At 38.8% G+C, this 15,853-nt stretch overlaps 1 long non-coding RNA gene across 1 annotated transcript in view; it reads right to left on the bottom strand.

The window, feature by feature from the left end:
* LOC121029809 (uncharacterized) overlaps window positions 1–10,887 on the bottom strand; it is a 386,492-nt gene extending 375,605 nt beyond the window's left edge. The window contains exon 1 of the long non-coding RNA XR_005789916.1: window positions 10,391–10,887. This is a non-coding gene — a long non-coding RNA (uncharacterized LOC121029809). The remainder of the gene's footprint in view (window positions 1–10,390) is intronic.
* Between the last annotated feature and the right edge of the window lie 4,966 nt (window positions 10,888–15,853).

Below are 15,853 nucleotides of genomic sequence, written 5' to 3'. Positions count from 1 at the left end.
ACAGAATATTAGAATTTCTTCTATTCTGCCAAATAGAAGAATTCTTAACTTAGAAAATTAACAGGGGCACCGGGGTGGCTCAGTGGTTTGAGCATCTGACTTTCGCCTAGGTCATGGTCCCATGCTTAGTGGGTTCGAGCCCCACGTCAGGTTCTGTGCTGACAGCTCAGACCCTGGAGCCTGCTTCAGATTCGGTGTCTCCCTCTCTCTCTGCCCCTCCCCCACTCTGTCTCTCTGTCTTCCAAAAACAAACACTTAAAAAAACAGAAAATTAACAAAATAAACAAATAATTTAATGTTAAATGTCTTTGTAATAATACTTTAATAAAAGCAAACAACTTGTTAGTTTAATTCAATTGAGACTGGAGTCATGTGGCATTATGCAAACTGCACAGAACAGGTGGAACAAATTTCTATGGTATTGTTCTTGATATGGCAGAGACCAACGGTCCTATTCCCCCCAGACTGACAGTCAGAGCCTACAACTGGCCATGAGCAGGTGCAAGTCCTGAAGAACAACCATCAGTGAGCTCTGATCTGCCTGAGCCAATGAGTATGAGGTCTGACTGGATATTAGTAACAAGCTCAAAGGCCTGGAATCTATCTGTCAGCTAAAGCTCATGTCTTCTCTGGCACCAGTGTTCCTAAGCCCCAGGCTGGACCCTTTGCCCCACCATCCTTACCAGTCTCTATTTCTGGGCTTCGGCCATGCTTTGCACTTTATATTCAAGCTCCATATCCTGAATTCTAGTCCATTTGCCTGGGATCCCAACCCTAATGGGGCTGGACCCTAGATTTCTAGTTCTATCTGGATCTGTTCTCCCAGAACAAGCTACCTCTGCCTGTCTGTAATTATCTACCCTTACCAGATACTCTATGGCTGGGCCATTCATCATTTTAAAAGCATATACTTCAGGGCATCTGGGTGGTTCAGTTGGCTGAGCATCCAACTTTGGCTCAGGTCATGATCTCACGGTTTGTGAGTTCAAACCCCATGTCAGGTTTTGCATTGCCAATGCAGAGCCTAGTTCCGATTCTCTGTCTCCCTCTCTCTCAGCCCCTCTCCTTCTCCTGTGTTCGTTCTCTCTCTCTCTCTCTCTCTCTCTCTCTCTCTCTCTCTCTCTCAAAAATGAATAAGTACTTTTAAAATTTTTAAGAAAACATAAAAAATAAATTAAAACATCTGTGATGTTAATGGTAGTTGCCTCAGACTTGAACTACTTGCTTCCCCTTGAACACTGGAATATGGACTTCCAGTAACACAACCTAGGGGTCAACCCTGTTGCTATGTTAATACGGATATCATAAAATAATAAAAGAAGTCCTGGCCCAGGTCAATTTCCCAAGCCTTGTCCCCACCTGGTCCCGACTTACTACACTTACATGCTTTTGAGGTCCATAAATACCTAGTGCTAGAAACTCTATCAGTTTACTAAGACAACAAATTTAAAGAAGGAAATATTCTTTAAGGGTTTACAGAAGGTTGGTACAGATTAAGGCACAAAGATTAAAAACAACAACAGTAGTTTCATGAACAATTAAAAACATACATTCCCTGAGCAAGAGTTCTACAGGATGGCTTGGTAGAAGAGGATGCTTGTTAAGCTAAGTGTATCTAATAGTGACAAAATGAAGCAACAAATTTCCAACCTATGCAGGGAGATATTTTCAAGCAGAAATATCTGACCATTGTTTATTAAGTCACATCTTATAAGTGACTTCAGCCTGGGAAAAATCACAACCTTGCTTTCCTAATCCCACCACTTCCTGAGAATATTCCCCTTCTAACACCCTCATCATGCACACATAGGAATTGTACACTCTCGTGTTTTTCTTTATCTCATGGAATATATCTTATCTTCACATATTACAAACTCCATACCTTACCTTATCATTCCAGGAATGCTTTCAGTAGACAATAAATTCTTACTGAATTTCACAGAACTAACTGAACTGAAACAAATTGGGATAAAAATGACTTTATATATCAGATGAACTAAGTTGGCAAAAGAGTTGAATCAGATGCCTACTGTAGTTCTGAGACTGAATAATTGAGGCTTGGAGAAAAGGCCGACAAAGATACTGCCCAAATTAGAAAACAAAGTGTGGAACAACTATAATACAGGCAAATGCTATCAGTTATGGACTGTGGTTAGCAGAATAATGCTCCCCTAAAGACACTCACCTCCTAATCCCTGGAACCTGTGAATATATTATCTTAAAATCAAATGAAATTTTCTTAATTTAAGGTTAAGAATCTTGAGATGTGAGGTTATCCTAGATTTGAAGGTGGGCAAAACGTAATTAAATGAGTACTGGAAATTAGAAGAGGGAAGCAGACGAGAGGGTCAAAGAGATGATAGGGAGGAATAATGAGAGATTAGAAACATGAGAGGGTCTCAACTTGCCATCACAGGCTTCCAAGATGTCAGAAGGGAACTATAAGCCAAGGAACATAAGTGGTCTTCAGAAACTGGAAATGGTCTTTGGCTGACAAGCTAGCAAAAAAATCAGTCCTACAACCACAAAGGAACTAAATTCTGCCATCAACTCAAATAAGCAGGAAACAGATTCTCCCCTAAAACCTCCAGAAAGGAACAGTCTGTCAACACTCTCTGATTTTCATCTAGGGAGATCTGTCCTGGACTGCTTACCTATTGTACTGTAAAATAAAAAAATCTATGTTATTCTAGTCCATTAAGTTTACGGAAGTGAGTTACGGCAACAACAGGAAACTAATAAAGGGAGAGATGATTTATATGCCTGCCCTAGTTGGACAGTCAGAGTCACTGGTTCATGTGACTGAGGGTTTACAGTTCACAATTAACTATGTAGTTTGGGGATTAGGGGCTCAAACACAGAGATCAGGAGACATTTCTGAGGCAAATAGTAGATGATCCCACCCAAAGAACTACCAAATTTAGTTCTTTTCTTCAACCCTTCTTCACTGGCTTGTCCCAGCCCCCTCTAATTTTCCAACTTTTATTTAGCAATTTATTTAATAAATCTTATAAGGCTTTAAGGATCAAATATATAACATGCAACGTCTGTCCTCAAGTTCATAACTTTGCCAATACAGCAGATGTACCAACAACTTACATTGTGTAAGCAAAAGAGTTGACAGAGTACTTTCACTGGCCATTCTCATTTAACCCTTAGCATCTTTCTATGAGGGACACTAACTGTACTCTAGACTATAAGTAGCCACAGAGTGTGAGTGTAGGGGTGTGTGTGTATGTAGAAAAATACATTCAAAATGGGGCAAAAAGGGGAAAATTCTGAGAGGAAAAAAAGATGCTCTGCTAAACTGTAGCTAGTTTAATCTGCACAGTGTACATGTGGCCATGAGTAGGAAATATTTTACCCCCAAAGGAATTCAAAATCAAAATATCTTTTAAATGAGATTCCAAATGGATCAAAGAACTATTATATCCACTAAGAACATACTAATCTAAATTCTAAATAAACTTCTACCTTGTGATCCATTAATTTTCAAAATAGCTTTTGACTTTCTCCAATACCACGTAAAACCCAACAATTAGTTTACGAGGACTCCATGAAGAGACAGGAAGTGAATTCATTGCATACCCAACCTACATCACTGTGTGAAGCACTTTACTAGCCTCATCTCACTTACCTCAGAACAGTCCCATTAGTCACTCATCTCCTAGGTAATACCTTGGTCATTGAGGAATTTGCAACTTAGGGAAAAATAAGTATGCTAGTCTACTGGTAGAGAAGTATCCAAGGAAAATCAATAATGTGGCAATAAAATTGTTATCAGTTAGACAAACTGGACAGCAAAACGAGTAAGTCAGATAAAGGTATGTAGCACACCATATTAATTTTCTATTGCTGCTGTAGCAAATTTCCAGAAACTTAATGGCTTAAAATCACAAATTTGTTTTCATACAGTTCTGGAGGTGAGAAGTCCAAAATCTGTCTCACTGGGATAAACTCAAGGTGCTAGTTACCTCTGGAGTCTCTAGGGAAAAAAAAAATTGTTTCCCTACCTTTTCCAGCTTCTATAGGATGCCTGCATGTCTTGGCTTATGGCCGCTCACTCTATCTTCAAGGTAGCAAGATAGCTCTTTCCAATCTCTTTCTCTGACCTACTTTTCTACCTTTCTCGTAAAAGGACCATTATGATTACATTAGCCCAGCCAGATAATCCAGGATAATCTCCCCATCTCAAGATTCTCAATCACACATTCGAAATACCTTTTGCCATGTATGGTAACACATTCACAGATTCTCAGTTATCTTTTGGTGGGGGGAGCTACTAATCAGCCTGAGCATAGGCAGATTAGAGTTAGGAAAAAAACACAGTTTAGCTAAGATCAAGGATGTAAGAGTAGGTCAAAAAAACTGGATGAAATGCCTGAACACATCTGAGAGTAGGTGTTAGTTTTCCAAAATATACTCTGTGATACAATATGTACAGTTGTTAGAAGTAAATGAGCTCTCTATGCACAGGTAAGTGAATGGAGATTGGTGGAACAATAAATCTATGCTGATTTAAGAAAGCAGTCACTCTGAAAAGGGACAAATTCAGAAGCAGAAAAAAAATGAAGCTGAGTGAAGGTTAATGGACTATGCAAAGTCTCTCTCTCCAGAACTTGGGCAATAACACTGTGTTCAGAAGACCTAGACACAATTTTCCCAGCCATTGGCATTCCTATTGCTGCTCATTAACTGGTTTCAAGTTTCCCTTAGGATGTTGTAGAAGATTTTGCTCCCAAATAATTACCTTAAAAGCTCTAAGCAGCTCCTGAGGGAAGAAACCCAGAGTTAGCTATCTCAGCACTGTAAGGTAAAATAATCAGGAAAAGAAAGAACCAGTGATGGCTCATAAAGGCTTTGAGTTCCCTGAATTCTCAAGGCCATGCTACTTATAAGGTCTATATTGCAGGTTATTACTATAAAAGTGTGATAAAGAAACATCATCAGTGTCAGAGACAGAGGACAGCTTCAGGGCCCAGGAGTATGGCTTAAGCATCCTTCCCCATCTCACCTGTATTCCATTACCACACATACCTCACCTGTCTCTGCCTTCAATCTTGCCCCACCAAATTCATATGCCTTTGATGCCCAGATTATCTTTCTGAAACACATGTCTGGTCATTTTGCTTTCCATCTTAACTTCTGACAATTCTTACTGCTGGTAAAATGAAGTATAAACTCTTCAGTTTAACACATAAGGTCCTAAAAGTGAGCCTACCTACTTTTATAATTTCATATCCTATGCCCCCATTCTGTGTGTTAAACACTTTCGTCAAAATGGATGTCTCAGTATTTAAGATACCTTTCACATTTTTATCTCTCTGTCCTTGCATAATGCTATTCCTTTGGCTTGAAAAAAAATGACCTATTCATTCATTTGCTCTCTAATTCAAATGCCAATCACTCAGTAAAGCCTTCCTGAAAGCAACTCAGCAAAGTTTTAAATTCTTTCTATGTTCTTTGCCCATTGCTAGCATAGAAGCACAGAGAAAATGTTCCCAGTAGATGGCAAACCTGAACAAAAGCTATGACAGTGTCACTTTCCAAAGGGTTCCTGTTAGGTCAGGGCACAACAAGGGCTCCCAAGAAACTGGTTTTGAAGGGCACATGGGTGGTTCAGTTGGTTAAGCATCCGACTTCGGCTTGAGTCATGATCTTGCAGTTCATGAGTTCGAGCCACACATCAGAGTCTGTGCTGACAGCTCGGAGCCTGGAGTCTGCTCTGGATTCTGTGTCTCTTTCTCTCTCTGCCCCTCACCTGCTCATCCTGCTCATGCTTTCTCTCTCTCTCTCTCTCTCTCTCTCTCTCTCAAAAATAAACATTTTTTTAAGTTTAAAAAAAAGGAAAGAAAGAAAGTGGTTTTCAGCATGGGCTGCCCACCAGGATCAATGATGAAGTTTTAGAAAAGATAAAAAAAGTTCCTGAGACCCACCCCAAGCTTACTAATAAATCAAATCTATGGTAGTGTTACTGAGAGAGTTTGCAAGTTTTTTTTTTTCTTTTTAAGTTTATTCATTTCTTTTGAGAGACACAGAGAGATAGTGTAAGTAGGGAAGACGTAGAGAGAGAGGGGGCAATGGATCCAAAGTAGGCTCTGCGCAGTCAGCAGAGAGACTGACATGGGTCTCTGACTCATAAACCATGAGATCATAACCTGAGCTGAAGTCAGGTGCTTAACCAACTAAGCCACCCAGGCACCCCTACTTGCAAGTTTTCAATAAGCCTCACAGCTGATTCTGATGCAGACATGGGAATGAAGATCCTCAACCAGGCTGATGGCACTATTAAGATGGAACAGCCAATGCTAGTAATTGGGCGTGTGGAATCAGACCCATAGGAGATCTCTGCCAGAGCTAAACTGGTAGCCAGGGTCACGGCTATATAGTCCGAGACTTAGGGCACCAGAGAGCAAAGTCAGGAAACCAAGGTAGAAGCTTTTCTATATGGACCCCCCCAAAAAAAATCAGAATTGGAAGAGTGGAATTCAGTAAGGAATTCAGTAGATGCACTGGACCTTCCCTGGATACCAAACATGGGGGAAATAAGACACAGCAGTCCCCCCTTCTCCACAGGGGATGTGTTCTAAGACCCTCAGAGAATGCCTAAAACCACAGATAGTACCAAACACTACATATATCATGTTTTTTCCTATACATACCTATGATACAGTTTAATTTCCAATTTAAGCATAGTAAGAGATTAACAACAATAACTAATAAACTAAAACAACTGTAACAAAATACTATAATAAAAGTTATGTGAATGTGGTCTCTCTCTCTCTCTCTCTCTCTTTAAATATCTTGTTGCACTGTACTCACCCTTCTCCTTGTGATGATGTAAGATGATACAATGCCTATGTGATGTGATAAAGTGCAGTGAATTATGTAGGCATTGTGACGTAGTGTTAAGCAACTATTGACCTTCTGACAACTGGTCAGGAGGATCATCTGATTCCAGACCATGGTTGATAACAGATAACTGCAGGTAACTGCAGGAAGGAAAGCACAGGTAATTCTAGAACTGTAATTCTAGAACTCACCAAATGGACACCTCATGAAACAGCAACATTGCATCACCTGGAAACCTGTTAGAAAAGCATCTTGGGCCCCATCCCTGACCTACTGAATCAGAATCGGATTTTAACCAGATCCCCAGTTGATTTAAAAGTCACATCAAAGTTAGTAAAGCACCCAACCCTGGTTGCAAACAATGCCAATGCTGTCGTAGCCCACACTGTGAGTAGCAAGTCTTGACCCACAAGGAGCAGGTGGAAGAAACTCAAATATTACCACTGTGAGCAATGTGAGGGCAGGAATCTCAATCAATTCCTTTATCTCAGCACAGAGCTCAGGACCTTGGGAACTGACAATGTAGTCTATTGGTTGCAACATCAGGACTTGGATCTGGTTCAATTCTAATGCTACTACTCAGCAGCTTTGTGGTATTGTCAAAATACTTAATTTCTTTGTGCTTCAGTCTCTCATCTAGAATAAGGAGACAACCACCTCATAAGAATGAGGGCAAGATAGCATGTTAGTTTTGATAGCATTATAAGTGCTCAATAGACAGCCAAAGAAAAATTAACAGATAATCAATTATTGATTGGTTGATATATTGACCATTTTTGGTGAGAAAAAGAGCTCCAAAATTCCAGTGGTGGAAATTATCTCATTCTGACTCATGATCTAATGAGAAGAATGGCCAAAATCTTGATAACTGGCAGATATTCCAAGCATAAGACTTGTTACAGTATTAATATGTGTCTCTTCAGTGATAAGTGAAAGAAATGTCCAAGGCAAGATGATTGCCAACCTTTTTTGGAGTGATGACACCAAACTGATGTTCATGGAATCTCAAGGCTTTCTTGTTCTCCCCCAAACACCTAAGAAAGGCATTTTTTTCATGGCTTATTTTCATTAAATTGAATTTAAATTTATTTACTTGACAATATTTTGACATTTTTACATTACAGAGTGTTGCAAATCTGGATAAGAATCTCTTCCATAATAAACAATACAGATTCAAAGACACACATTTTGTTTTTGTTAATCCTTAAAATAGCTTTCATATTTTTATCTAGTGCTTTTAAGTTTTCAAAAAACTTTCACTCCTCTACCTCATTTCTCCCCATAATAACGTGGCAGTTGTTTTTTGTTTTTTGTTCTTTTTTTTTCTAAATCTTAGAAAAGTTTGTTATTCCAGTCTGACAGATAAGGAAATGGAAAATCAATTTAGGTGCTCAATTTCAAGTTTCCTAATTCCCAGTATTTCTTTAAGCTACTAAAAGCAACACTGCTACCAACTGATTGCCACATATTATACTGGATCCAAGTCAAGTCAGGTCACTTCCTCAACTATACAATATCCTAATTCATCCCCTAACCAAGTGCCCTTTCCCAAAAACCATGTTTGAAGTGTCACAAAGGCAACAGCTTCCTAAACATATGTGAAAAACATCTTTATTTTGTTAAAGTAGCTTCTCAGTTCTAGAAAGTAGAAGTCAAATTTGGAGGTGTGACTTAATTTTTTTTTAATTTGGAATTTTTCAAATTAAGGTGGAATGTACTTTCTTTTTATTTCGCTAGTTCATTCCTTCCCTAAACATTACATTTGCCTATAGATATCTTAACTCAAGTTTCCTTAAAAAAATGTTCTAAGCTATAAAAGGCAGTTTTAAAGTATTACTCTGCATTTCTATTTAAAATGCCAAATTTGATTAAGGATCTTGACACTTGGGTTTTGGAAATGAGCACAAATCTTAGACAAACAAATGGTAAAGCAGTGAGATCTTATTAATAAATATTAATGTTTAAATCCTCAAAAATCCCCATAAAGTCTACCAGGCAACATGTTTTTTGTTTGCTTGTTTGTTTGTTTGTTTGTTTTGTTGTTGTTGTTTAAATCACTGTAAAGTTTCCAATCTGGCTATTAAACTTTAGAATTAATACTGTGAAATGTTTTCCCAAAGTTAGTATACATTTTTAAAGTATTGCTAGCAGTTCTGGGTAGTCTCAAAGGTTATATCACTCATGACAGAACAATCCTAGAATCATTAAAGAAAAACTGACAACTCTAAACCGACAAGTGGAAGAAATCCCAAAGTTGCACTGACAATTCAGATCTACTTCCTTTCATGTCCAGATTCACTTAATATCTCATTTGATTTTCAAACCTTCCCTCAGAAGCAACTGGAACAAAACCATGAGCAAGCTCAATCTCCATTTGGGCATGTAACCCTTTTACAAACACAATTACAACCAAACACCACTGTAACCTGATTTGCATTTGCACTAACTAAGTTACAAAGCACACTGAGAATGCCTGCTATGCATACTACAGACTTATTAGGAGGATATATTGCAGGGCTTCTGTGAACACTAATTAAAAAGGTTTTATCTTTCCCCTCTGGTCCACTGAAATTGTTCAAATGCCTCGCCTGCTACAACTTTGTTCAAAAACAGTTTTCAAACATGTGATCAGAGCTAGGCAACTATTTCAGGTGGCATGATTCTGTTTCCACAGTGGACAAGGCCGGAGAGACAAAGTTTCAGTCTAAACTTTGAGCTTCCTTTCCTTTGTTATTTTGTGTTGCAACCTTAGCATTATCCAACTGTGGACTTTTATCTGTGAATATCTAAATCCTGTCTTGTGGAAAACTAATTACTGAACCACTGAGAGCTTCATAATGTCCTGCATTTAAGTCCTGAGCATCATACATAATGCATAGGCAGCAGTCTCTGCACTCTGATTACAGAACACTGTCATTAAGTGAGCAAATTAAAGATGTGAATAATTCACTGGCTGAGCTTATTGTCAGTGCTGCATTGTGAAATTAGAATTTCTAATAAGTACTGCAATTTTTTTAACCCAATTAACACAGAGAACATCTTGAGACTGATTAGTACAATAAAAATTATTACCTTATTCTTTTGCTTCACAACAGCCAAATTAAATACTGTACTTAATTATGCAGCATTCATTCCTCCTCTGCTAAAAAAAAAAAAACCCTATCATTTTAATAAGACTTCTAATATTTGTATGTGAGCTAAAAATACAGCACATGCATCTGTAGCTCACTGTCTTTTTACAAAGTTTTTTTTAAGAGTCTCAACACCAGTATTATCACTAGTGGTGGATTATGATGACACTAGTCTATTCTTAAACCAGATATTTTACCTGAAAAACAAACAGCATACACAGAATTGACAAAGTAACTATCTCCCCAAATTGAGTTGAATATATTATACCTCTGCTTTTTCTTGGCTCTTTAGATGCAGATTAACACAGATTTGCCCCCACTATACTGTTTGTGATTGAGGCTGAAACATATTTAAGAAAATTAATTGTTTAGGAAAAAAAGCAAGTATCTGTAACAGTGGGTCTTACCTCAGATGCTCATTTAGCAGACAGTGATCTGTCTCACTCCTGCCAGGCAAGTGGGAAAGTCCAGTTTATGCTCGGCATGATGATCCTACGCAGAGAGTGTCTGCTGCCATGTTAAATAAAGAAAATGATCATTTAAACCGGGGCTTTTGTCTCCCAATACTTCCTCCTCCTGCCCCTTTCGAATCAAAGCCCAGAGAGGCAGGCACATCTGGCGGCAGTCCCTGCCCCTGACCGCAGCTGCCTCTGGAGAGCTCCCCCCTTCCTTTCCAGCTCCTCTGCATCCCCTTCCTGGGCAACTTCAGCCCCCTAAAATGGGGGAAAGAAACGATGACATTGCAGGCAGAATGTGAGATTGTTTGTTCAGCCTCTGCAGCCACCTCCTTCCTGTCTAGATATTTTACAGAAAGGGAATGAGAAGGGGGAAACAGCGAAGGTGCTCTGAAAATCAGTCAGACACAATGCAATAGGGAGATGGAGAGGAGGGAAAGGAGAATGAGAGAGCGAGAGTGTGTGTGTAAGGGGGGTGGCTGTCAGTGCAGATAAATCTGCATATGGAAATTAGGGTTATCCTGGGTACAGTTTTATTTAACTATGATCTACTGTTTTTTTAATTAGACCAGAATTTTAGCAAAGGAAAGGAAGAAAAGGAGTCTTGAAACCAGAAAGAGCAACTTCTGATTCAATAGACTTAAAATTTCATAGCATCTGCAAATAGCAGATCCAGAAGTTGTAGGAAAGAGAAAGGAACAAAAAAACCAAGGCATTTTCCCCTCTGGTTTTGTTTGATAAACAAGAAGACCTCCTGCCTCTCTGAAAACAAAACAAAACAAACAACAACAACAACAACAAAAAAGGAAATCTGGATGAGAATGTGAAGAATTTGAAAGGAAGAAAAAAAGAAAAAATACCTTTCATGGTCTGTGTAAAATCTGTCCTTAAGTAATAGAAGAATCCTATGGGACAAAGGAATAATTAAAAGTAGATAATTGGCATTATTTGTGGAAACCAGTAGCAATACATTCTGCATCTTGTGAGGCATGTTTTGCTTTCCTTAGAGAACACCTTTTACAACTCTAACCCAAGGCAAAATACTACTGGCTATAATCAGTCTACAATGTCACTAACACCAGCCAACTACTCCCTCTGGGATAGCTGAAGGTAAAACAACGAGGCCGAGTGACCAAAAACTACAGGAGGTTAGCTGGTGTGCCCAGCAGTGAGCTCTCCACCAGAGGTGCGGGTAGGATAGCAATTGGACCAGAAGGAAGGAAGAGTTAATTCTGTAATCTGTCAGTGGGGAATTTTGTGGAATCAACTAATGTTCACCACCTCATCAAACAGTTCTCAAACACCTATAACATGGCAAGCATTGTAGACAAACACTGCATGGTTCCTGCTCTTAAGAACTCAGAACTGAATGGGGGAAAATTAAAAATGAGGTGGTACTGCAGTTTTATGAACAAAGGTGTGGTTAACATAGTCTTGATGTGAGTAGTGGGAGCAGATGTCAGTACCCTCAGAGCCCTGCATCCGCAGAGCTCATGGGGTCCTCCAAGACCATCTCAGGCACTCTAAGCAAGTTACTGTCTCTTTCAACTTTGGCTTCTTCATCTGTAAAATACCTGATTTTTAAGTTTAAGATTATATGATAAAAATAAAACATTACGTTTTGTCTGCCTCACAACAATTGCTCAAAAAATAGCAAATCAATTCTCAGTTCGGTTGCCACCTCTTCTGTGAATCTTTCCTCCACATCTGTAAACAGGCTCAGAAGCTTCTTCTGCAATGCTCCCACTGTTCTCCATTACATTATATCATTGTAATTTTCAGCAGGACTGTTGCTATGCTAGTGGATCTCAACCAGGGGCCATTTTGCCCCCTAGGGGACATTTGACAATGTCTGGATACATTACTAATTTGCACGACTGGAGAAAGAGGGTTGCTATTGGCATCTAATACGCAGAGAGGCTAGGGATGCCGTTAAGCTAGAATACACAGGACAGCTCCCCACAATAAAGAATTATCTGATGTCAATAGTGTAACAATAAGCACAACTAAGGAACCAGGGATCCTTAGACAAAAGGCTGATTCTAGGTCCAGGGTAGGAAAAAAACTAGGTGAACCTGTAGCATCTTATGGTGCCAGAAAGAAGTGTTCAAAAACAAAGAACACGTTTATGGGGGTATGTTACAGGGATACAGGAACCATCTGAAAGAGCTCCCAATAACTAAAGTTGTAACTTTTTGAGCAACAAATACATAAAGCTGTTTGGGCTATAACCTAAAGTATAACATAAATATATATGAATCCATACAGAAATAAAAAATTATTGAAAAATAAATAGCTGGAGAAGAGGCAAACCTTTCTTGCTAAAGAATTCCAAATAATTTATGTGGATAATCCTTCCTGAAGGATATGGAGCATAACTCTTCACTCCTTAAGTGCGAGGTGCACATAGTAACTTACATAGTGGGGGTGTTGATATTATTATCAACAGCGATAAGTCATGTTAATCATGTATATGCCCTAACCCCAAATTATGATTTTAAAAAAAATCAGACAAATTCCAGTAGAGGGATATTCAACAAAACATCTGGCCAAGACTCCTCAAAGCTATCAAGGATATCAAAAATAGGTAAAGTCTGAGAAACTGTCATAGCCAAGAGGAGCTAGGAACAATAGGAACACTGTATGTAATGTGGTATCATGGATGGGATCCTTGAACAAAAAAAGGACTTTAGGTAAAAACTAAAAAAAAAAAAAAAATGAATAGAATATGAACTCTAATTACTAATGGATTAATTAATGGTTTTATTAATTGTAGGAAATGTACCATCTTGATGTAAGATGTTAATATTATGGGAAACTGGGTGTGGAGTAAATGGGAACTCTTGGTGCTATCTTTGCGATGTTTCCATAAATCCAAAACTGTTCTAAAAAATAAAATGTATTTCCTTTTAAAAAAGTCAGTGGGTGCCTGAGTGGCTCAATTGGTTAAGCTTTCGACTTCAGCTCAGGTCATGATCTCCTGGTTCGTTGAGTTCGAGCCCCAGGTTGGGCTCTGTGCTGACCACTGAGAGCCTGGAGCCTGCTTGGAATTCTGTCTCCCTCTCTCTCTGCTCCTTCCTTTCCTCTCAAAAATAAACAAATATTTTACAAATTTTTAATAAATAAAATAAAATTTTAAAAGTCAATAATGCCAAGGTTAAAAAGAAAACCCTGCCCTATGCTATATTATAAGCTCATAAAGGCAAGGGCTTTGTGGCTTTATGGTATATGTTTATATGCTCATGGCAGTAGCTCATCCTCAAAAATAACCACCAATGAACCATGCTTTTAGAATTCATACTCTTGAGTATTCCCCTCCCCTTGAATCTGGGCTGGCCCTATGGCTGGTTTTTGACTACTAGAGTGCAACAGAAGGGATGACTGCTGAGGGTACATCTTAAGAAGCCTTATAGTTTCCACCTGGGTCTCTTGCAATACTTATTCTGGGGCAAGCGGCCATTGGGTAAGAAGTGTGAACACACTGAGATCTCTATACTATTAAAAAGCTGGAGCTACAAAATACAGAAACTGAAAGAAAGTGACAGAGACAGAGACAAAGCAAAAAGAAGAGGGTGTCCAGCCAGCCTCAAGCTACTCCATCCACTCCAGTTGAGGCATCCAAACATGTGAGTGAGGAAACCACATTTGTCACCCAGATCATTCAAGCCTACAGATGACTATAACCCCAGCCTCCTTTGGCCCACAACAGTATTAGAGAAACTAAACCGGAGCTAATGAAATGAGCCCAATTTACCCACAAAATCATAGAAAGCCATAATAAATCACTGGCTTAAGATGTTAGGTTTAGTGGTGATTTGTAATGGAACAACAAATTAGTGCCTTTTATTTAGTAGATATTCTAGAAAAACAAGAAAGGAGCTTCTGTATTGTGGGGGGAGGGGATGGAATATCTTTTAACATTTTATATCATTTCCATTAAAAAAATGTATCAGTTGGTAAATTCAATAAGATAATGGGTTTTTGCCCTCAAGTATAATAAAGGTAAAAGAAGAAATGTGGTTAATATATAACACAGTAAGGCCAAGCTGGGGTGAAGAGACGAAAGAGAAAAGGTGAAAAGGATTAGTCATGGCTTATTTTGGAGATATATTTTTAAAAACGCATTTTCTACTTTAATATGTTCATAATGATTTTAAAATTTATTCAGTGTCAGGCACCTTTACATGTTGTATTAGCCTCACAAAATTATATGAGGTGAATGCTACTTTAACCCCAATTTTACAGATGCCGAAATAGTGTCTCCAAGTTGTTAAGTTCCTTGTCCACAGTCACCCACTAGTATATGTGACCAGGATTTGTACCTTGGCTGACCAACTCCAGAGCCCATAGTCTTAGCACAGTTTAGTAGAGAAGATGAACATAAATAAAATAATAACACAAATAAGTATAAATACAAACTGTTATAAGTTCCATAAAGCGAAGTGAAGGATGCTATAATCATAAAATAGACACCTGATCCAGTTTGGGAGCTTGGGAAGGCAGTTAAGAGGTTGTGGTTAGGGAGTCACCTGGGTTAGCAGGGCCAGGTGTGGGTAGATAAGTGGCCCATGAACCAAAGAAAGGCAGAGATCAAAACAAGTGTATGATTAGCTGTTGGTCAAGTGTTTTTTCCAAGGACTTTGCTTTGTAACGCCCTCACAGATGATTTCTCTGGGACTCACCAGTTTGGCACTGATGGAGTGTCATAGTCTGAAGGAGTGAGTAGGGGGGCACTAGAAGAGAAGAAAAAGAGAACTAACCTATTTATGCTACCATTTAAAAAAAGTCCTCAAAATCATCCAGGCTTGGGATCTCCATATCACCTCCTCCATCCCTCTTGATCCACCCCTTTCCTCTGAAAATGCTCTTAGTCACCAATGAGCTTCATGTTGCCAAATCTGCTGACCAATTCTTTCAGGCCATCAGTAGTATTTGACAGAGCTGACCATCCTCCTTAAAACACTTTCTACACCTGGCTTCACAAATACTACACTGTACTGGTTTTTCTCCTACTCCACTGGCTATTCTATTCCTCTGTATTCTTTACTGGAGCTTTCTCTCATGCCTGAGCTCTATATGATGAAATGCTGCAGTATTTACCCCTTGAACTTATTCCCTATCTATACTCTTTCCCTAAATGGTCTCAACTAGTATCATGGCTCCAAACACCCTCCATAGGCTAATAACTCTTAAATGTAGATCTCTACTTATACCTGACTTCCTGAACTGAAGACTGTTATATCCAACTGCCTGCTAAGTATATCCATTTAGATACCTAGGTGAACAGATTCTGGAACTAAACTCCCCAGGTTCAGATCCTAACTTTGCATTATACTAGTTGGGCAGGGGATATATAACTTCTGTGTGCATCAGTTTCCTGATATTATTAATCAATAATATTATTAATCTATCTCA

Source organism: Herpailurus yagouaroundi, unplaced genomic scaffold, assembly GCF_014898765.1.
Source record: "Herpailurus yagouaroundi ecotype Mexico unplaced genomic scaffold, PumYag 139, whole genome shotgun sequence".
NCBI classification, from domain to species: Eukaryota; Metazoa; Chordata; class Mammalia; order Carnivora; family Felidae; genus Herpailurus; species Herpailurus yagouaroundi.
The sequence above is the reverse complement of the archived record's forward strand: the minus strand, read 5'-3'. Positions and strand labels throughout refer to the sequence as shown.